The sequence below is a fragment of the Meles meles genome, chromosome 14, assembly GCF_922984935.1.
Source record: "Meles meles chromosome 14, mMelMel3.1 paternal haplotype, whole genome shotgun sequence".
NCBI classification, from domain to species: Eukaryota; Metazoa; Chordata; class Mammalia; order Carnivora; family Mustelidae; genus Meles; species Meles meles.
Genome location: NC_060079.1, coordinates 75,647,925 through 75,669,177, shown reverse-complemented (window position 1 = coordinate 75,669,177; position 21,253 = coordinate 75,647,925). Strand labels below are relative to the sequence as shown.

Genomic DNA, 21,253 nt, shown 5'->3' with positions numbered 1-21,253 from the left:
TTGAGATTCTTTCTCTCCCTCTGCCTCTCCACTCCCCCCACCTCTAAAAACAACAACGACGACGACAACTATATTAAAAAAAGAAAAAGATCTGTGAATAGTAAATTACATGAAAGAAACTGGATGTAAGCAGAGAGTAATTTCTCTGAATGCCTTTTAACCACAGTGAACACGGCACTGTTGTAGTTTAAGAACGGACTGTTCCCATGTGTCTGAGGCAGTAGCGAAAGCTTGCATTTGAATACCTTGTTCTTTATTAAAGCACTTTGAACTCAAGGAAGAAAACCATTTGAAATTTGTTTGTGAAATAAAGATTGTGGGCCTCTCTTTGGATGATTCAGGGACCACAGTCACTGGTCACTGTTGCCTCAAAGTGTGGAGTTGCCTCCTGGATTAATTTCCAAAATGTCGCTGCTAATGTTGTTGTCCCTCCCTTCTCAAATGAGATCAAACTGTGGAAGTCTCAGGGTGCACAGGGTCGTGGCTGAGGGAACAGCCCTGTCGCGTCTGCCCCATTAGCTGCTATGGTTTGAGCTTCCAGTTGGCAGTATTTAAAAAGAGTGGAAATTACTGTCATCTAGAATCTCCGTGTTTGACTTCTGAGAAGTTGCTGAAGGGTTAGTCCTGTTGACAGACCTGCCTTTGTGACACAGCGGCGTCAGAAAGAAAAACTGAGCCTGACAAGGAAGATGGAGGGCAAGTTGCTGATGGGCTTGAGGCTGTTGTGGTACGAAGCCTAAGAGGCCAAGTGTTAGGAAAATTTGGTTCAAAATGTAAAGAAATGGGATGGATTTCCATGGCTACGTCATTTTTGGTTTAAAACTAGCAGTAATTGACACTTACGTCAATTAGGATTGGAATAAATTAAAAATAGAGGAGGGGTAGGAAGGTTGTTACCTCCGTGGGACCTAAGTCTTCGTTTTGTTTTAAAAACTTATTATAGATGTTCTTTAAACTCTATTCCTGTTGATACTAATAAAGTCCTATAAGTGCGCATGTATACTGGGGGTGGAGGAAAGGGCCACAGGCATGTCCTGGGGCCTTAGGTTGAGGTCTTAGAACACCAGCCTAAGACACCTGCTGCCCCCTGGTGGCGGCGCATTAAACAGTGCGGTTCCGAGGCGCGGCATTGTGAAGACGGGAGTCCTCTTGTCCCAGAAGATTGCAGGGGCGATCAGGAGAGGTTTTCTCTTTCCGGCTCTTTTCATAATTACTATCTGTGTGATCTCAGGCGAATCATCTAGTTTGATTACAGCGTAGACTTCACTTCTTCCCTTTAAAATGCAATTTTGAAATTTTTTTCCAGCTTTCACGTCTTAAAATTCTGAGGCTTAATACGTATTATATCCCGAAAGATGTCAATTTCCCCTTTTTCCCTTAGCACCTAAATCCTAACAAATCCCAGATTTTCACTTAAAGCAGACTCTAGAGTAACTCCTGAGGCTTGCTCTGGGTTCATCTCCGGACAATAGCGCAGTCCGGAATTAACCAGTGCCATGATCCCGTGTTAGGATGAAAGCTTACAAGTCATCTCATTTAAAAAATTATTTTTTATTGTGGTACAAAAATAACAAAACTTACCATTTTTATGTTTACAGTTCAGTAAAGTATATTCAGTGTTGTACAACACGCCTCCCAAACTTTCATCCTGCAAAACTGAAGCTGTGACTATCAGACAACAGGTCCCCTCCCCTCCCCCAGCTCCTAGCAACCACGTTCTCCTTCCCATATCAGTGAATTTGACGATTCTAGGGACCTCACGTAAATGGAATCACACAGTATTTTTCCCTGTGTGACTGGCTCATTTCATTTCGTGTAATGTCCCTGAGGCTTACCCACTTTGTAGCATGTGACAGCATTTCTTTCCTTTTTAAAGGCTGAATGCTGTATACAGAGACCACATTTTATTTACCCATTCATCTAAGGATGGGCACTTGGGTGTCTCCCACTTCCTTGCTGTTGTGAATAATGCTGCAGGGAACAAGTATGTTAGTCTATAACGTTGATGAACGCGGAGAAGGTTTGTACGATTATTTTCCGTGCATAAAGGGCTAAAGTTCGTTATAAAGAACATCATGCAACCATGCTAGAAAATATGGCTTTGAATGAGGATGTGTAAGTTAAAAAGGGACATTTATTGGACATACAGGCCCTATGCCAGTCACTTTATATCTGTGGTACATTCTGTTGTTTAGTCCTTAGAGGAATTCTGTGATTTGACCTTCTCTTGGAAGCGTACTAATACTTATGAAAATCACAGTGTGGCAGAATTTTTATGTTATTTCATATAATCCTCATATGCTAACCCTTGAGGTGGGCATTATTTTCCCCATTTTTTAGGTGACGTACCTGAGGTTCACAGAGATGAAACACTTGAACGTGTCACATAGCTGAAGGGTAGCAGGGTTTACCTGACCATGAAGCGAACCACATCTATCGCAGAAGTGTGTGTGTTCCTCATATACCGTGCTTCCTCCTGCTTCCAGAAATAACACTACATCAGTGATCTGAAGGATGTCGGGACAATATCAAGAAATTACACTGCTACAATAATTTATAAGTAGAAGAACTTCTGTAGTGCCTCCCCATTACAGAGCGGCCCTTGGGTCTTCCGTGCAGGGAAACAGCATTGATTTTAGATGAATTCGTCTGCCGTGTATCAAGGCTTACCTCCTGGGTGATTTTATAAGATGAGTCTCCCTAGGACTTCCGGAAGAGTGGTTCTCATGTGCCAGCCCCCCCATTTCTGAGGTTATCTTGCACCGTATAATTTTTCCCTTTTCCTTTCTCCCTTTCCTCTGGCTTGGCAGAGAACTAGGACGATTTTCACAGCTCTCTGCCCCCATCTCTCTTGAACTCTGTGCTGGTTGGGGTTGGAGTTTTGATCTGCTCCTTGCATAGTGTTCTTACACAGGTAAAGGGCTATAAGGTGTTCTCAGAGGTGGAAGTTTTCTTGGAGCAGCAGCAAGCTCTCGGAAAGACCCACTGGAACATTTTCTCACATGTGGGATTTTTAGATTACTAGAGATGATGTGACACAGCGTCCAAGCAACCATTTAAGCTTCTCTAAGAGTTCCCATGCCCTTAGAATGATTTACAGTGAGAATTTAAAATCCTAGAGATAGGTGAGTGTCGAGAATGCTTCCAAGAATTCATTCTGGGTCTTCAGTAGTTCCTGAATACAGGGTATTGGCCAGTAAGCAAAGAACGTGAAAGTGGCAGAAATTGTGGTCACTGCCAGATATCCAGTCTCTCCTTCCTGAGTTACCGATCCGCAGTTTTGTTTTGTTTTTTTCTTAAAGATTTTATTTATTTATTTGTCAGAGAGAGAGAGAGACAGAGAGAGAAAGATCACAAGTAGGCAGAGGCAGAGGGAGAAGCAGGCTCCCTGCCGAGCAAGGAGCCCGATATGGGACTCGATCCCAGGACACTAGGATCATGACCTGAGCCGAAGGCAGCCGCTTAACCAACTGAGCCACCCAGGCATCCCCCGATCCGCAGTTTTATTCAGAGTGGCGGTGTGCCTCGAGTCATGGTAAAGGACGGGAAGCAGAAATCTGTGGGACTTCCGGGCAGTTTTGCAAAGGAAGGAACCTGAGTCCCCTGGAAATCGGTCCTTTTCCTCACCCTGCCCTTCCTGCTTCCTCCTCCTTTGCATGAAGACATTATGGCCAACGGACTGCCCACCGTCTTTTCTCATAGGAGGCTCTTGAGAACGGAAGCCACATGCTACCAGCGACACAGAGGAGCCTGGTGGCCTGGCGTGCTCATGCGGCCTCCGATTCCTTCTTGGCTCTTGTGAGTGCGCCTGCCCGATGCGGCTTTGCAGCCCCTCCCTGAAAGAGGCGAATCCCTCTCTCCACCCTGTGAACCTGGCGTGAGGCATCCCGGGCTGAGCGGGTTGAGAAGACCATCCTTTCAGTGGGCCTTGTTGACGTGGGGTGTCAGAGCTGGAGTGGCAGGAGAGGAGGGTTTACCTGCGGGGGAGATGCTTGTCACTGACCTTGGAAGTTAGTTACATGTGGAAAGGTTGATCACATAATGAACTGTGCTAAAGGTAATGGGAGTCAGGCTTACTGCTGTTGAAGGGAGTTGCCGGTACAGAAATTTCGAGAGCGAGCGTGAACGCCGTGCTGTGAACCGGGTCAAGTGTGTGGGTGTGAACTCATGGTTTTCAGTGCACACTCATCTAAATATGTGTGTGTTTCTGTGTCTGTGTATATAAACGTGTCTGTTCATACATATGGGTATACACCGAGGGAGCCTGCTTGGGCAGCTGATACCACACCAGCAAGAAGCACACCTCCCGCCCAGATCGTGGCTTCTAAAGCCCATTTTCCAGCACAGCTAGGAGCAGAGCTTCTTGGAGAAATGGCCGGTGCCAGGCCTGGGACAGAGAAAGTGCGCCAGCAAGCAGGGAGGTGCCTTCTGACCTTCTGAGGGTTCGGTGGCAGAAGTGGTCCTGCTCGTGGGGAAGGATTTCACACAGCGGAGATGAAGTTGGGGGCACCTGGGAACCGTGAAGGACGAGGAGGAGTTTGCCAGGCAGCACGCTGAGGAAGGAAGCAGTTGCTGAGGGGCAGTGGCAGCCTTACGAGTGAGGAAGGGGACAGATGACACCTGCCACGGAGCAGTGGGACGTGTTTGGCCTGCATGTGGCTGAAGAGAAAAACAGGGCTGGATGGTGATTGGCCCATGTGAGCCACACACAGGGACTTAGACTTGACTTAGACTTGACCGTGTTGTCTGTACCCACCTACCAGAGCCCCCCCCCCCCAATCTCAGCGACTGCGGACAACATGCGTCGTTCCCCGGTTTCTGCTCGTGGGAGTCTGGGAGCCACTGGGCTGCGGGGCTGCGGCTCAGGGTCTCCAGGAAGCTGCAGTAAGGGCCTTGGCCAGGGCTGTGGGCATCTCCAGGCTGACGGGGAGGCTTTCCCTCACAAGCTAGCCGGCAGGCCTGGGTCCTTTCCAGCCGTTGACAGAGACCTCAGTCGCTCTCCGCATGGGTGTCTCCTTGGAGAGTCGCACAGCATGGCCGCTGGCCTCCCTGCTGGCAAGGGGTTGGGAGGAGAGAATGCACCAGAGAGTCCCCCAGGCGGAAGCCACAGTTCGCATAACTCACCGCAGAAGGAACAGCCCACGGCTTCCTCTGCGTTGTGTTCACTGGAAGCAAGTCACCCAACTGAGCCTTTGCCCGGGGGGACAGGAATCCCACAAGGACGTGATCCCCGGGGGACACAGGATCGATGGGGCCGTCTGAGAGGGTGCCCCCCGGAGCCCAGGCCGGGAATGGGGAGGGCACAGTTCTGCACACAGCTGCGGGGACGGTGGGTGAGGGCAAGCCTGGCGGAGTGAGGTCCTTTAGGAGGCGGCCATCCAACATAATTCTGTGGGGAAGAAGGAAGGGACCTTGCTACCAATACCTGGGAGTGGTGGGGGTGGGAGGAAGGAGAACCGGGGCCCCCAGGGGTGTGGGTGCCTCCCAGATCCGGGCGAGCGCCGGCCACAGCGGCACGACTTTCCCAGGACTTACTGCCCACCTTGGCTCACGGACAGCAGTGGCTCGAAACCAGCATCTGCGGAGTCTTGCAGGAAAACAAGGGTTGCTGGGCTGTTACCTTGTTTGAAAAATACATGCTCAGGCTGTGCCAGTCCCTTTCCTTGGATGTCACGCCAGGTACCCGGCCCTGACTTCTAGTAGTGACGCAGCCGTGGAAGGTTGCTGGGTTCGCGGGCTGCTCCGCTCCAGCCAGTGCCTCGTGGGCCCGGCGCTGGGATCTTCAGCCAGGGCCTCCGAAGGACCCTCCTCCTTCCATCTCCCCTTTGTTCGACAGCTGACCTGACCTGAGCACCAGTGACTTTACAGAATCCTGTTTTCACGGAGATGCTGGGTTTTTAATTTCAGGTCATCAGCAAGCCAGTCTAAACAAGGTTCCCTGTGACTCTGGGGTGTGGACATCCTGGCCCACAGGACTGGGGAGGGGAGGCGCGCAGGCCATCCCTTGTGGAACACTGTAGAGAGAAAAAGCATTTCAGGTTTGCTTCACTCCCGTCTTTCCCTTGCATCATTATGGTCAAAGTTAAAAACAAGCGTGAAGACTGCCCTTTAACCCTGGGTGATTTCTGGGAGTTTAGCCGTCGGGGGGGAGTGGTTAAAACATGCTGCTGGGGGGCGCCTGGGTGGCTCAGTGGGTTAAGCCTCTGCCTTCGGCTCAGGTCATGATCTCAGGGTCCTGGGATCGAGTCCCGCATCGGGCTGTCTGCTCGGCAGGGATCCTGCTTCCCTCTCTCTCTCTGCCTGCCTCTCTGCCTACTTGTGATCTCTCTCTGTTAAATGAATAAATAAAATCTTTAAAAAAAAAAAAAAAAAAAACAAAACCATGCTGCTGGAAGGTGTGAACCGGGCCTCGGGCTTCCCTCCCGGAAGGAGGCCTGGCGGCCACCAGCCCAAACACACCCACCCGGCTCAGAGCCTGTAGAGCCCTGGGCTGTGGCATGCTGGCAACACCAGGTGTTGAAAGTAAAAAATGGGGGCGCCTGGGTGGCTCAGTGGATTAAGCCGCGGCCTTCGGCTCAGGTCATGATCTCAGGGTCCTGAGATCGAGCCCCGCGTCGGGCTCTCTGCTCCACAGGGAGCCTGCTTCCTCCTCTCTCTCTGCCTGCCTCTCTGCCTACTTGTGATCTCTCTCTGTCAAATAAATAAAATAAAATCTTTAAAAAAAAAAAAAAGTAAAAAATGTAATTTATTCCACATTTTTAACATGGTTCTACTTGTTGCCTAATATTTGGACTTAAGGCTGACCTTGAGTCATAAGCGATTGTAAACATGATGCTCCGAGAACATTTGTGCCCGGTGATCTTGTTTGGGGAGCACTCGTACTGAAAACGAGGGGGCGCTTGGAAGGCCTGCTACATCCTAAGCACAGAAGGGACCACCTTCCGGTTTCCTAGGAGCTTGTTACATTATCTTTCTTTTTCCGTATTTTATTTTCCTTTTTGTGTCAGCTGGACAACTGAAGTGTTTTTGAAGATACAGGTTTTCACGCATGTTAAATGTTTAATATCTGGAAAATTTGCTTTTCTGGTTAATTGAACTTTCCATATAGATGAAGGTTAAGCAAAAATCTTTTCTAGAAAACCTCATGAAGTGAATTAGTTTGCCTTCCCTGCTTTTAAAGTATACAGAGCATAATGAAGCCTCTTTCACGGCAAAATTAGTAATTCCAGAGTAGCGTCAGCGTGAAACTAAAGGGCCCTGCTCACAATAGCAAAGATACGGAAACAACCTGTGTCTGTCAACAGATGAATGAAGCGTGTGTATGTGCGATATTCCATGATAGATGGAGTTACACGTGTATAACAATGGAACTTTATGTGATATTATCATGTTAGGTTACTATATCATATATGTATATATGATATGTAATATTACATGTATATATAAAAATATATTTTAGTCAACCATAAAAAAGAAGGAAATCCTGCCATTTGCAGCGACATGGATGGATCTGGGGGACGTTATGCTAAGTACGGTTGGCCAAACACAGGAAAATAAACACTGTATAATACCACTTCTGTGTGGAATCCAAAAAGGTTGAGCTCACAGAAGCAGAGAATAGAAGGGTGATTGCCGGGGCGCGGGGGAGAGGGAAACGGGAGCTGCTGAGCACAGGTGCAGACGCAGCTGAGGGGAACGCGCTCCGGGCAGCGCGGCGTCCGTGAGGTGAGGCCTGTGCTAATTAGCTGGGGGGCTTCTTGATGGTGGTGACCCTTCCGCAACACGAACGTGTGTCCGATCATCACGGGCACACCTGAAATATGCACAGCTGTGACTGTCAAGTATATACTTCAGTAAAGCTGGGGGGGGGAAAACCCTGAAAGACCCTTCCCCCAAAGGGAGAGACTCACTGAGAAATAAGTGGCTTCCCAGAAGATTAGTCACTAGAGAAGCTTTCTAAAATGCTGTATTTTTTATAAATGCGGGTTTCTGTTCCCAGCATCAGACTTACTAATTAAACTCTCTGGAGAAGGCGCGCAGAAACAGGTGTGCTGCGACTTCGCCCGTGTTCCAGGAGCTCCGCCGAGTCCGCTCCCCCTACCCCCCTCCTCGGGCAGGCCTCACCCTGGGCTCCAGCCACCCCACCTTCCTCCCTGGGGGCCCAGGTCTCCCCATTTCCGGTGGAGTGCCACCCCCGCCACCCTCCTGTTGCTCTCCGGGATGACCTTTGCCCTCGCTCCAGGGTCCGCTCCCGTCCAGATCACACGCGAGCAGAATTCATCTCTCTCCTTCCCAAAGAACACTTTCACCTGGTCGCTCAACACGTTATATTCTTTTTTTTTTTTAAGTTTATTTATTTATTTGACAGAGATCACAAGTAGGCAGAGAGGCAGGCAGAGAGAGAGGGAGAAGCAGGCTCCCCGCTGAGCAGAGAGCCCGATGTGGGGCTTGATCCCAGGACCCTGAGATCATGACCTGAGCCGAAGGCAGAGGCTTTAACCCACTGAGCCACCCAGGCGCCCCAACACATTATATCCTAATAGTATATTGTATGGGTATCTTTTTTTTTTTTAAAGATTTTATTTATTTATTTGACAGAGAGAGATCATAAGTAGGCAGAGAGGCAGACAGAGAGTGAGAGGGAAGCAGGCTCCCCGCTGAGCAGAGAGCCCGATGTGGGACTCGATCCCAGAACCCTGAGATCATGACCTGAGCTGAAGGCAGCAGCTTAAACCACTGAGCCACCCAGGTGCCCTGTATGGGTATCTTTTTAAAGATCTTTTTAATGTATGGTTTTTATTGGAATGAAATTCACATGCCATAAAATTCACTATTTTGAAGTGAAGAATTCAGTGACACTCAGCACTTTCATCATGATATATGACCCACTCCATCTAGTTCCAGAACATTTCCGTCATCCTGAAAGAAAACTCCACGTATGCCCGGCAGTCGCTTCCCAGCCCTCGCTCCCCTCAGCCCTGGCAGCCACACATCTGTGGACTCACCGTCCCGTATCTCCGATCACGGGACCAAACGCTGTGTGACCTGAGGTCTCCTTCCTTCCCGTGGTGCGCTCTGGGCTCAGCCACGCTGAATGGCAGACCATGCTATGCTGGAACTGGGTCCCAGCACTTGGGTAACCGAGTTCCGCAGGCTGGGGCTCGAGCAGCGAGTGTGTGGAGGGGGGAACCTGGGGCAGGGTGGGTTTCCCCTGGGGGCTCCCTCCTGGCTGGCGCACGGCCACCCTCCTAGTGCCCTCACGTGGCCACTCCTCTGCTCCCGCGTCTCTGGAGTCTGCGGGTCCACTTTTCCTCTTCCTATCAGGACACTGGTCAAACGGGGCGTAAGGCTAACCCTGAAGACCTCATGGTAACCTAGTGACCCCTTTAAAGACCCCATCTCCAAATACAGCCATGTTCCGAGGTGCTGGGGGTCCCGGGTTTTAACCTATGAAACCGGCAAGGGCCGCACAACTCAGCCCATAACAATCAGTGTCTCTGTTTTGCAACTTTGTTTTCACGCCATCGTCCACTGTGGAGCTCTCCAAGCACCTGCCCCACTTTCCTTCTAGACTTGGAGCTTGAGGGCATGGCTCCCATCTGTCCTTGCAGCTTCCGCAAGCTCCGGGTGGATGCTGAGCCCGGCGTCCAGACCCAGGATGGGCAGCCAAGTGACCGCTTTGTGTCCTCCTCCTGCCGTAAGTACACAACATGTGTGTCTGCAGTGAACTAAGGGTCCTTGTAACTCGATGTCAGAGAAGGCAGTTCGAAACTAAGTATCTGCTTGGAAACTGTTTCATTGTCATTTCTTTCTTTCCGATCAGAACAGAGAAAACAATTGGCTAACTGAGAATTCCCAGGACCAGGCAAACATCTGTGTTATGGGGAACAAGTTAAAATGTGTCACCTGTCCTTTGGGAATTTAGTAAGAGAGAAGAGAACCAGAATGTAGGGGCAGAATACGGCCCCTGTGCTAAGATGCAAACAGAAGGCTTGGGGACAGAGGTAGGATCTGAGCTGAGGTTTTGGGGACGGGTTGGGTTTGGGCAGGAAGGTGTACGTACGGTGGTCCAGGTAGTAATAGAAGATCAGGGGGCGCCTGGGTGGCTCAGTGGGTTAAGCCACTGCCTTCGGCTCGGGTCATGATCTCAGGGTCCTGAGATCGAGTCCCACATTGGGCTCTGCTCAGCGGGGAGCCTGCTTCTCTCTCTTTCTGCCTGTCTCTCTGCCTACTTGTGATTTCTCTCTGTCAAATAAATACATAAAATCTTATATTAAAAAAAAAAAGATCAGGATTCGGGGAAGCCGGGGAGGGTTCAGGGAGCAGCAGCAGGACAAGCTGGCGGGGTTCGGGCTACAGTGACAGGGCAGGAGTGCAAACAGCTGGACAGGACACCGGGGTGTCCCGCATGCCACCTGGAGCCCCAGAGGCCACCTCAGGAAGCTCAGTGTGGCTTAAGGGTGAAGGTGAGGGCTGGGGCCCCTGGAAGGGGGAGCTCTGTTGGGGCCCGTAGCTGTTTGGAGCGGGGTAAGGGCTTGAGCTCCAGAGTCAGCCGGACTCAGCGCTTCCAGGGCGTGACTTGGGGCAGGTGAGCACTGCCTCGCTGCTCCCTCTGTCCCCACTCCCTCGGGGGCAGAGTGGAATGAAGGAGACACCCCACAGGTTTCCATAGGAATTAAATCAACTAAGCTGTGTCAGTGCTTGGAAGTACACCTGGTTCTGCGTGTGGCAGACGTGCCGGCCGTGATTAGTCGCGCCGGGTCTGGAGAGGCGGGTGAGCTTGCAAGGAAATACTGCTTTTCTTGCAAAACTAAAGTGTACGTCTGAGATGGAAATCAGGATGTCAGCCTCCCCCGAACTTAACAGAGTAGACTGCTAGAGTATTTGTCAAGTGTATGTGACCGGAGGACCACGCGGGGTGGGCAGGGCTGGTCATTTTATGGGAAAATAAAATGTCACGGTGTTTCCATGCGCATCCGGTAATTTGAGCATTATGGCAGAGCCGGTGAGGCAGGCAAGATGGGCATTTCCTCCTTGTGAGACTAAGTGAGGTCCCCCAAGGGCCCCGAGTCAAGTCCTTTTGAGTCTGAGTATGTCACACAGCTTGGGACAAGACCCTAGGCTATTATTGCCTCTGTTCCCAGTACCTTCTCGGAGCAGGAAGCCTCTGGAGAGTGATCTTTTGAGCAGAAGTAGTATTTTTCGTTTGTCTATTTCCTAGAAAATAACTCTGCTATGGTTTGAATGTTTGCCTGCCCCCAAAATTCATATGCGGAGATCCTAACCTCCTTTGGGAGGTGATTGGGTCATGAGCGTGGAGCCCCCAGGATGAGATTGGCGCCCTTCCAAAGAGACCCCAGAGAACTCCCTCGGCCCCCTTGCCTGTGAGGCCACAATGAGAAGATGCCATCCTTGAGCCAGCAGGTGGGCCTCCCCCAGACACTGAATCAGCCAGTGCCTCGATCTTGGACTTCTTAGGCTCCAGAACCTCAAGAAATAGGTGTGTGTTGTTTGTAAGTTACCCTGTTGTAACAGCCCAGACCGACTCTCGTTTGCTGGGTACCTCCATGCATGAGGCTCCATGCTGGGTATTTTACCTGTGTTATCTTGGCGGGGGGGTGCCCACCCTACCTCCGTGAAGCGCTACTGTGTGATTGGACAGAAGGAAGCTGAGGCTCAGAGGTCCGATCATTTCCAGTATCACTGCCCAGGCTTGTCGGATCCTGAAGCCATTCCCACAGTGGGCGGTGCTGCCCATCTCGGGGGGGGCCCCGGGCAAATGTGAAAACCACCCCCCGCTAAGCAGCATGGCTGAGTTCCAAGAAAGGAAGTGTTTACTGCAGATTCGTTTTTATTCAAAACGAATCAGCAAAAGGGAACCACTTGGAGAATGTTTGGCCTTTGAGAATAACATTTCAAAATAGCCGTTTTGTCTCGGAGAACCCTCACCGGCAGGACAGGCTCTAAAATGGGTGAGAAGTGCGAGTAATGGAGCACAAAGAGGTCTTTCCTCTCAGTAACAGTCAGGAATGAGCGAGTCTCTGGGACGGTGTGTGACTAATACAAAGTTTTGCTGATATGAGAAAATGAGAACCAAAAGGAAATATACAACAGAGCTCAGGGAAGTTGAAATAGTTAATGGTGAGCTCAAAGAGGTTTAGGTCACTCCCGGGGAGTTAATAGGAAATGTAACTTGAAATACTGAATCAGAGTTTAAAATGTTCCAGGAATATTAGTGTTTAATGAGACAGGTGAGTACAGCCAAGAGCTTATCCACCCCAGTGGATACAGAGTCTGGGAGAAGGGAGGCGTTCCTTAGGACTGGGCAGATAGGAGTGTGTGACTGTTGGGGGGTTGGGGGGCACGTGTTTCATCAAATGATCCCCATAGGCATAAGCCCTGGAGGAGATGGGCTGAGGGGGGCTGCAGTCTGGATAGCAAAGAGTTTCCCCACGTCTACGCCGGTCTTGTTAGCTCACATGTCCTAGTGCTTTAGGAAGCAAATGCACCCTATTGTAGGACACCGTGTCCCAGGAACACACACACACACACACACACACACACACACACACCCCTTGGACAAGCGTCTAGGAAAACAAAGATTATGTGAAGAAATGGAAATGTCTATAATAAAAAAAACCCCAGGCAAGTCAAAGGCATTGAACAGGTCAAGTGATTATGGCAGAGATATGGGTCCTTAACTGGGGCGGGAGGGGCATTGTCATTAGGTGAAACAGTAGAAACTGGCATTTGTCAAACAGGTGTTGTGTGTCTGCGGCCAAACCCGGTGCTCCATCTCAAGGACCTGGCTGAGGAAGGGGTTTTTCTTTTTCTTTCTTTTTTTCTTTTTTTTAAAGATTATGTTTATTTATTTGACAGAGAGATCACAAGCAGGCAGAGAGGCAGGCAGAGAGAGAGGGGGAAGCAGGCTCCCCGCGGAGCAGAGAGCCCGATGTGGGGCTTGATCCCAGGACCCTGAGATCATGACCTGAGCCAAAGGCAGAGGCTTTAACCCACTGAGCCACCCAGGTGCCCCAGGAAGGGGCTTTTCACCCAGCCAGGTACTCCTGCGGGGGGCCTTGGAACTTGCCCCGGGGGCAATCCTGCCTTGTTTCTGGATGTACACTTGAGTTAAGGTGCCCTGGGTAAAAGCTAAGAAAAAAGAATATGAAGAGACTTCCCAACCATCTTTATTGAAATTGAAACAGAGAGGAATGGACAAATCAGTTCGGTAAAGATAAGGCCGAACATTTATGGAGTCTTGACCTGTTACAGAAAAGCAAGTACAGGGACACCTGGGTGGCTTAGGGACACAGGTTCAGCATCGAACTCTTGGTTTTGGCTCAGGTTGTGATCTCAGGGTCACGGAATGGAGCCCTGCATCAGGCTCTGTACTCAGTGCAGAGTCTGCTTAAGACTCTCCCTCCCCCTTCTTCTGCCCTTACCCTGTGTGCCCTCTCTCTCTCTCTCTCTCAAATAAATAAATAAATCTTTAAAAAAGAAAAAGAAGAAGAAGATAGGCAAGTACAGGGGCACCTGGCTGACTCAATCAGTAGAGCATGCGAATTTGATCTCAGGGCTGTGAGTTTGAGCCCCACATTGGGTGTAGAGATTACATAAACATAAAAAAAAATCTTAAAGAAAAAAAGCATAAGCATGGTGGATAAAATGATTTTGTACAAATATTGATGCTTGGCAAGTGTTTAAAAAAATGAACTGGCTTTATTGATTTGTAGGAGATGAAATTCACGTATTTAATATTTCACGTTCAATAATTTTTTTAAAGTTCATTGAATTTTTCAGATGAATATACTCATGAACTCACCCATAACCAGACACAGAACGTTTTCATCAATCCATAAGGCTTCCTCATGCCCCTTTGCAGTCCATTTTCTCTAACCTACTCCCAGCCCGAGCAGCCACTCCTGTTTTTTGTCCCTATGATTTGTTTTTTCCAAAATTTCAGTAGACATTCATCAGATAGTGTTTTTTGCGTCTGGTCTCTTTCACTCAGCCTGTGCAATTGACATATATCCATATTATTATACTTATGTTCCTCAATTTTTTTATGCGTTCTCAAGCTCATGGACATTCGGGGTGTTTCCAGCTATTGCCTGCTATGAACAGAACTGCCCTAGACGTTCATGGACAGGTCTTCATGTACGTGTGTGAGATTATTTATTTGGGGCATATTCCCAAGGTGAGATTGCTGGGTTGTATGGTAAATATATGTTTAATTTTTAAAGATTGTTTTCCACAGTTGCCGCACTCTTTTCTCAAAGCAACGTATAAAGGTTTCAGTTGCCTACATCTTCGTTAGTACTTCGTATTAGGAGTCTTTTCAATTTTACTCGCTCTGGGATGACATCTCGTTGTAGTTTTTATTTCCTTTCCCTAATAACTAGTGACAGTAGACATCTTTTCATAGGCTTCTGAGATTCATGTATCATTAGTAAAGTGTTTTTAATTAATCCATTTTTAATTGGATTGTTTTCTTCTTGAGTTTTAAGAGTTCTTTGCAGGGGCGCCTGGGTGGCTTCGTTGGTTAAGCGTCTGACTTCAGCTCAGGTCATGATCCTGAAGTCCTCATGTTGGGCTCCCTGCTCAGTAGGGAGCCTGCTTCTCCCTCTGCCCTCCTCCCTGTGCTCATGCTGTATATTCTGGATGTAAGTAATTTATCAGATATATACAGACATACACTTTTACTGCCCGTCACTTTATTGCACTTTGCAGATACTGCATTTTTTCCCTACAAATCAGAGGTCTGTGGCACCCTGTGCCAAGCAAGTCCGTCGGCACCATTTTTCTAGTAACACGTGTTCCCTTTAGGTCTCTGTCTCACATTCTGGTAATTTTTGCAATATTTCAAGTTTCCCATTAATATTAAACAGCTGAACCTTGAACAATGCAGGGGTTAGGTCTGCCAAACCCCCTGCACAGCCCCATACAGCCCCAAATCTGCATTTGACTTAGATTGCTCCCAAATTTAACTACTGATAGCTTACTGTTGACCAGAAGGCTTACTGATAGCATTAACAGGTGATTAACATGTGTTTTGTGTGCTATAAGTATGACATGCTGTATTCTTGCAACAAAGTAAGCTATTGAGGAGAAAATGTTATTAAGAAAATCATAAGGAAGAGAAAAAGCATTTACAGGACTGTATTTATTAAAAGAATTTACATATAAATGGACCCGTGCAGTTCATACGTATATCATTCAAGGGTGAACTGTATTTGTTATCTGTGATGAGTGATTATATCTCACTGAAAGCTCAGGTGGTTAGCATTTTTTAGTAATGAAGTATTTTTAAATTAACATGTGTTTTTTTATTCATAATGCTATTGCACACTTAATAGACTACAGTATAAACCTAACTTTTATATGCACCAGGAAACCAAAAATTTCATTTGACTGGCTTTGTCGAGGTGTTTGCTTAATCGCAGTGCTCTGGAATCGAACCCACCGTATCTCCAAGGTCTACCTGTGTGTGTTTTGGAGATATTTTCCCCAGTCGGAGTTTGCTTTTCCATTTAATCTTCAGAGCATTTTGAGAGCAGAAGTTTTTGATTTTGATGAAGTCCAACTTACCCATGTTCTTTATTATCTGTATATTTTGTGGCCTAGTTAAAGCTTTTCTTCTAGAATTTTAGTCCTTACAGTTGTATATACCCTTTGAGTTAATTTAAGTATATGGAGTGAGATAAAAGTTTTACTTTTTTTTTTTTTTTTTTTGCATACATGTATCCTATTACCCAACACTGTTTGTTTTAAGACTGTTTATTCTTGAATGACCTTAGTACCTTTATCAAGCTGTGGGTCTACGTCTAGGCTCTCTATTCTGTTCCACTAATTTTTTTTTAACCAGTTATTTTTATTGAGATGTCATTCACATACCGTAAAAATCACCATATCGAAGTGCATGGTTCAGTCATTCTTAGCAGAGTCACAGGGTTGTGGAACCATCAGTACTGTCGATTCTGCAACATTTCCATTACTCCAAAAAGAATATCCCATTGATTTTTTTCCCAGCTTTGTTGAGATCTAATTGTTGTAGAAGTTTAAAATACAGTGCGTTGATCTGATACATTTCTCTATTGCAATATGATTTCCACCATAGGGTCAGCTAATACTTCTCTCATGTCATATATATATATTATATATTATTATATAATATATAATATATAATATATATAATATAATATTATATATTTTATATATATATTTATATATATAATATATATAATATATGTAAATATATATTTATATATATATTTATATATATATATAAAAAAATATATATATATTTAAGTTTTTATTTTAAGTAATCACTACACTGATCATGGGGCTTGAACTCAGAACCCTGAGATTGAGAATTGCATGCTCTACCAACTGAGCCAGCCAGGCGCCCCATCATTTCTTTTTTGTGGTGACATTTAAGATCTGTTCTCTTAACTGTCTAGTATATAATACAGTATTACATACAGTATTCACAGTGCTCTGCATCAGAGTCCCAGAACGTGTTCCTCTTCTAACTGGAAGTTCGTAACCTTTGAGCAACATCTCCCCATTTCCGCCAGCCCCAGCACCTGGTAATTCCCATGCTACTCTCTGTTTCTGCAAGTCTGAATTTCTTACAGTCTTACCTGTTATCCTAACAGGTGGGAGGTGATATCACATTGCAGTTTTGATTTGCATTTCCCCAACGTTGAGCCCCTTTTCATGTACCTGTTGGCCATTTGTATGTCTTTGGAAAAATGTCTATTCAGTTCCTCTGCTCATGTTTTAATTAGATTGTTTTGTTTTTTTCATTATTGAGTTGTAGGAGTTTTTCAAATATATTTTGGATATTAACCCTCTATCAGATATATGGTTTGCAAATATTTTGTTCCATTCAATAGGTTGCCTTTTCATTGTTAGTTGTTTCTTTTGCTGTATAGAAGCTCTTTAGTTTAATGTAGTCTCATCAATTTTTGTTTTTGTTCCTTGTGCTCTTAGTGTCACATCTAAAAACTTGCTGTCAAGACCAATGTCAAGGAACTTTCCCCCTGTGTTTTCTTGCAGGAATTTAAGTTTCAGGTCTTATTTTAAATCTCTAATCCATTTCAAGTTCATTTTTATGTGTGGTATAAGATGAGTATTCAATTTTATTTTTCTGCATGTGGCTGTTCAGTTTTCCTCACACCATTCATTGAAGAGACTCTCCTTTTCCCATTGTGTATTCTTGGCTCCACATCCAATGTTTGTTGACTGTATATGCCGGGGTTTATTTCTGAGCTCTCAATTCTGTTCCATTGTCCATGTGTCTGTTTTTATGCCACAGTCATACTGTTTTAATTACTATAGCTTTCTAGTATAGTTTTAAATCAGGAAGCATGATGCCTCCAGCTTCTTTCTCAGTGCTTCCTCAGGACGGCTTTGTCTATTTTGGGACTTTTGTGGTTCCATACAAGTTTTAGGATTGTCTTTTATATTTCTGTGAAAAATGCCATGGGATTTTGATAAGGGTTGCACTGAATCTATACATAGCTTTGGGTAATATGGACATTTCAACAATATTAATGCTTCTGATCCATGAACATGGGATATCTTCCCATTTATTCATGTCTTCCATTTTTGTCATCAAGGTATTACGGTTTTCAGTGTACTGATCTTTTACCTACTTGATTAAATTTATTCCTAGGTATTTTATTATTTTTGGTGCTTTTGTGACTGGGATTGTTTTATTTCTTTTTCAGGTATTTTGTCATTATTATATAGAATACAGTCAATTTCTGTTTGTTGATTTTGTACCCTGCAGCTTAGCTAAACTTCTTGATTAGTGTTAACAGTTTTAGAAGATTCTGTAGGAGTCTATATAATTTTCAAAGATTATCAGATAATATAATCTGCAAACAAAAACAGATTTACTTCTTCTTCTCCAATATGGTTGCCTTTTATGTCTTCAGTTTCCTGATAGCTCTGGCCAGGACTTCTAGTAGTATTTTGAATAAGACTAGTGAGAGTGGGGGCGCCTGGGTGGCTCAGTGGATTAAGCCGCTGCCTTCAGCTCAGGTCATGATCTCAGGGTCCTGGGATTGAGCCCCGCATCGGGCTCTCTGCTCCGTAGGGAGCCTGCTTCCTCCTCTCTCTCTGCCTGCCTCTCTGCCTACTTGTGGTCTCTCTCTCTGTCAAATAAATAAATAAATAAAATCTTAAAAAAAAAAAAAAAGACTAGTGAGAGTGGACATCCTTGTCTTGTTCCTGATCTCAGAGGAAAAGCTTTTGGTTTTTCACTGTTGAGTATGATGTCAGCTGTGGGTTTGTCATATATGACCTTTATTATGTTGAGGTATGTTCCTCTGTACCAGTTTTTTTGAGAGTTTTTATCATGAAAGGATATTTTGTCAAATGCTTTTATGCCTCTATTGAGATGATCTTATGGTTTTATCTTCCATTTTATTAATATGGTATATCATTTGTTGATTTCTTTTTTTTATTTGAAGCACTGTTTTCATTTTTTCTCTCATAAATCCTGAACATTCTTATTTAATAATAAGTTTTTTATTTCCTTATCTTTTTAAAAATTTAATGTTATTTTTATTGTTCCAAGATTCATTGATTATGCACCATACCCAGTGCTCCATGCAATATGTGCCCTTAATACCCATCACCAGGCTTACCCAGCCCCCCCAATCCTCTCCCCTCCAAAACCCTCAGTTTGTTTCTTAGAGTCCACAGTCTCTCATGGTTCATCTCCCTCTCTGATTTCCCCCAATTCACTTTTCCTCTCCTTCTCCTAATGTCCTCCATGTTATTCCTTATGCTCCACAAGTAGGTGAAACCATATGATAATTGACTTTCTCTTTCACTCAGCATAATCTCCTCCACTCCTGTCCATGTTGATATAAAAGTTGGGTATTCATCCTTTCTGATGGAGGCATAATATCCCATTGTATATATGAACCATATCCTCTTTATCCATTCATCTATTGAAGGGCATCTTGGCTCTTTCCACAGTTTGCTGTTTGTGGCCATTGCTGCTATGAACATTGGGGTACAGATGGCCCTTCTTTTCACTGCACCTGTATCTTTGGGTAAATACCCAGTAGTGCAATTGCAGGGTCCAGATTAGGGAAATTTTTACCCACAATTTGTTCAAATATATCTTCTAGTCTTCTCTCTTTCTCCACCCCATCAAGGATCCCAATAATTCTGATGTTGGAATATTTCATGGCATCATTTATTTTCCTAATTGGGTTTTCATGGCTTCTAAGCTGTTTGTTCCAGGCCTCCTCCTGACCTTCTTCTCTATCAGCTCGTCTTCTAGATCACTAATTCGATCTTCTGCCCTGGTTACCCTAGCTTTTTAGAGTAATTAGGTTAGAATGGATCTCATTGATAGCATTTTTTAGTACTGCCAGATCAGCCCTTACTTCTACCCTTAGAGTTTCTATATTGCCACTAATGGTCTTCTCCAGCCTAGCCATTACCTGGATAATTGTTACCCTGAATTCCCTTTCCGACATACTGTTTATGTCCATATCCAATAGTTTTGTGGCAGAGGGCACAGTCTCCAAATTTTTCCTCTGTTGGATGTTCCTCCTCCTAATCATTTTGGTGAGGGGGTTGCGGGGATGTATAGCTGAATATATCAACCATGATCTGGGCAAGGTGTACCCTGGAAAGTTTTGGAGCAATTGGAAGTCACCACCAAGAAGAAAGAAAAAAGAAAAAAGAGGGAGAGAAAGAGACAAAAAGAGAAAACCCAGCCAAAATTAGCCCAAAAGTAAGATTTATAAGATACATAAACAAAAACGAACAATCAAAAAGACTGATGAAAGTGAAAGACAAGAAAAAAAAAAAAAAAGAAAGAAAACCCAGCCAAAATGAACCCGAAGAATAAGATTTATATAGTACAAAAACAAAAACAAATACACAGAAACACCAACAGAAAAATAAGATGGGAAGGTGGTTATAAACCCTTGATGTAAGTGAGGAAGGCTATTTCGATTCTTCCTGGGTGAATCTTGTCTTTGTTAAAGAACTCAACTTTCCAGAGATACAGGGAGATTAAAACCAGTTTATATATAGGGGTAGTATTGAATAGGGAAAAAGGATTACCTTGAAGCTTATATTTATATGTATAAAAAAGAAAGAAAGAAAAGAAAAACACAGGTATATATATGAAAAAAAGCTCAAGTTTAAAAGTTATTATGGAATATGTTGTATTAAACCTCTAGTTGTAATGGTAAGTAGGTTAAAAAAATTAAAAGAACAAGAACGGTGAGAAGGAATTAAAAAAAAAAAGTTGTATCTATGAAGTATACAGGTTTTGGGGCAATTCCAGGAGCTTAATATATTGTTTTCCCCCTGATGTTGGGGTTTTACAGTTTTATGGGGCCCCTGTGGTGGTTGTCCTCTTGTTCTTTTGGCTTGTCTTCAGGGGGAGGGGCCTGTCACATTGTTTTTCAGTCAGTCCTGCTTGGGCTGAGTCATCCTGGCCCCTATCAAGGGGCTGGGCCCCGTGGAAACCGGTTTTTCAGGCTTTTGTCCCCCAGAGGTTTTTGTTCTTTGGTGGCTTTTTTTTTTTAATTTTTATTTATTTATTTTTCCAGTGTAACAGCATTTATTGTTTTTGCACAACACCCAGTGCTCCATGCAATACGTGCCCTCCCTACTACCAACCGCCTGGTTCCCCCAACCTCCCATCCCCCGCCCCTTCAACACCCTCAGGTTCTTTTTCAGAGTCCATAGTCTCTCATGGTTTACCTCCCCTTCGAATTTCCCTCAACTTCCTTCTCCTCTCCATCTCCCAATGTCCTCCATGTCATTTGTTATGCTCCACAAATAAGTGAAACCGTATGATACTTGACTCTCTCTGCTTGACTTATTTCGCTCAGCATAATCTCTTCCAGTCCCGTCCATGTTGCTACAGAAGTTGAGTATTCATCCTTTCTGATGGAGGCATAATACTCCATCGTGTATATGTACCACATCTTCCTTATCCATTAGTCCGTTGACGGGCATCTTGGTTCTTTCCACAGTTTGGCGACCATGGCCATTGCTGCTATAAACGTTGGGGTACAGATGGCTCTTCTTTTCACTACATCTGTATCTTTGGGGTAAATACCCAGTAGTGCAATTGCCAAACTACTATAACTCATACAACAATTCAGTAACGTGGCAGGATACAAAGTCAATGTACAGAAAGCAGTGGCCTTCTTATACACTAACAATGAAAATACAGAAAGGGAAATTAGAGAATCAATCC

At 45.3% G+C, this 21,253-nt stretch overlaps 1 protein-coding gene across 12 annotated transcripts in view; it reads left to right on the top strand.

Annotated features, from left to right (window-relative positions):
- Positions 1-21,253, top strand: part of GGACT (gamma-glutamylamine cyclotransferase) — a 53,545-nt gene that overhangs the window by 9,713 nt on the left and 22,579 nt on the right. Inside the window, exon 1 of one of the 12 annotated variants that reach the window (XM_045978137.1) lies at positions 9,618-9,697. The exons of the other annotated variants lie outside the window; for them this stretch is intronic. The gene's annotated coding sequence lies outside the window, so the exon portion shown is untranslated. Of the gene's footprint in view, positions 1-9,617; positions 9,698-21,253 lie in introns of those variants that run through there. 12 annotated transcript variants of the gene reach the window in all.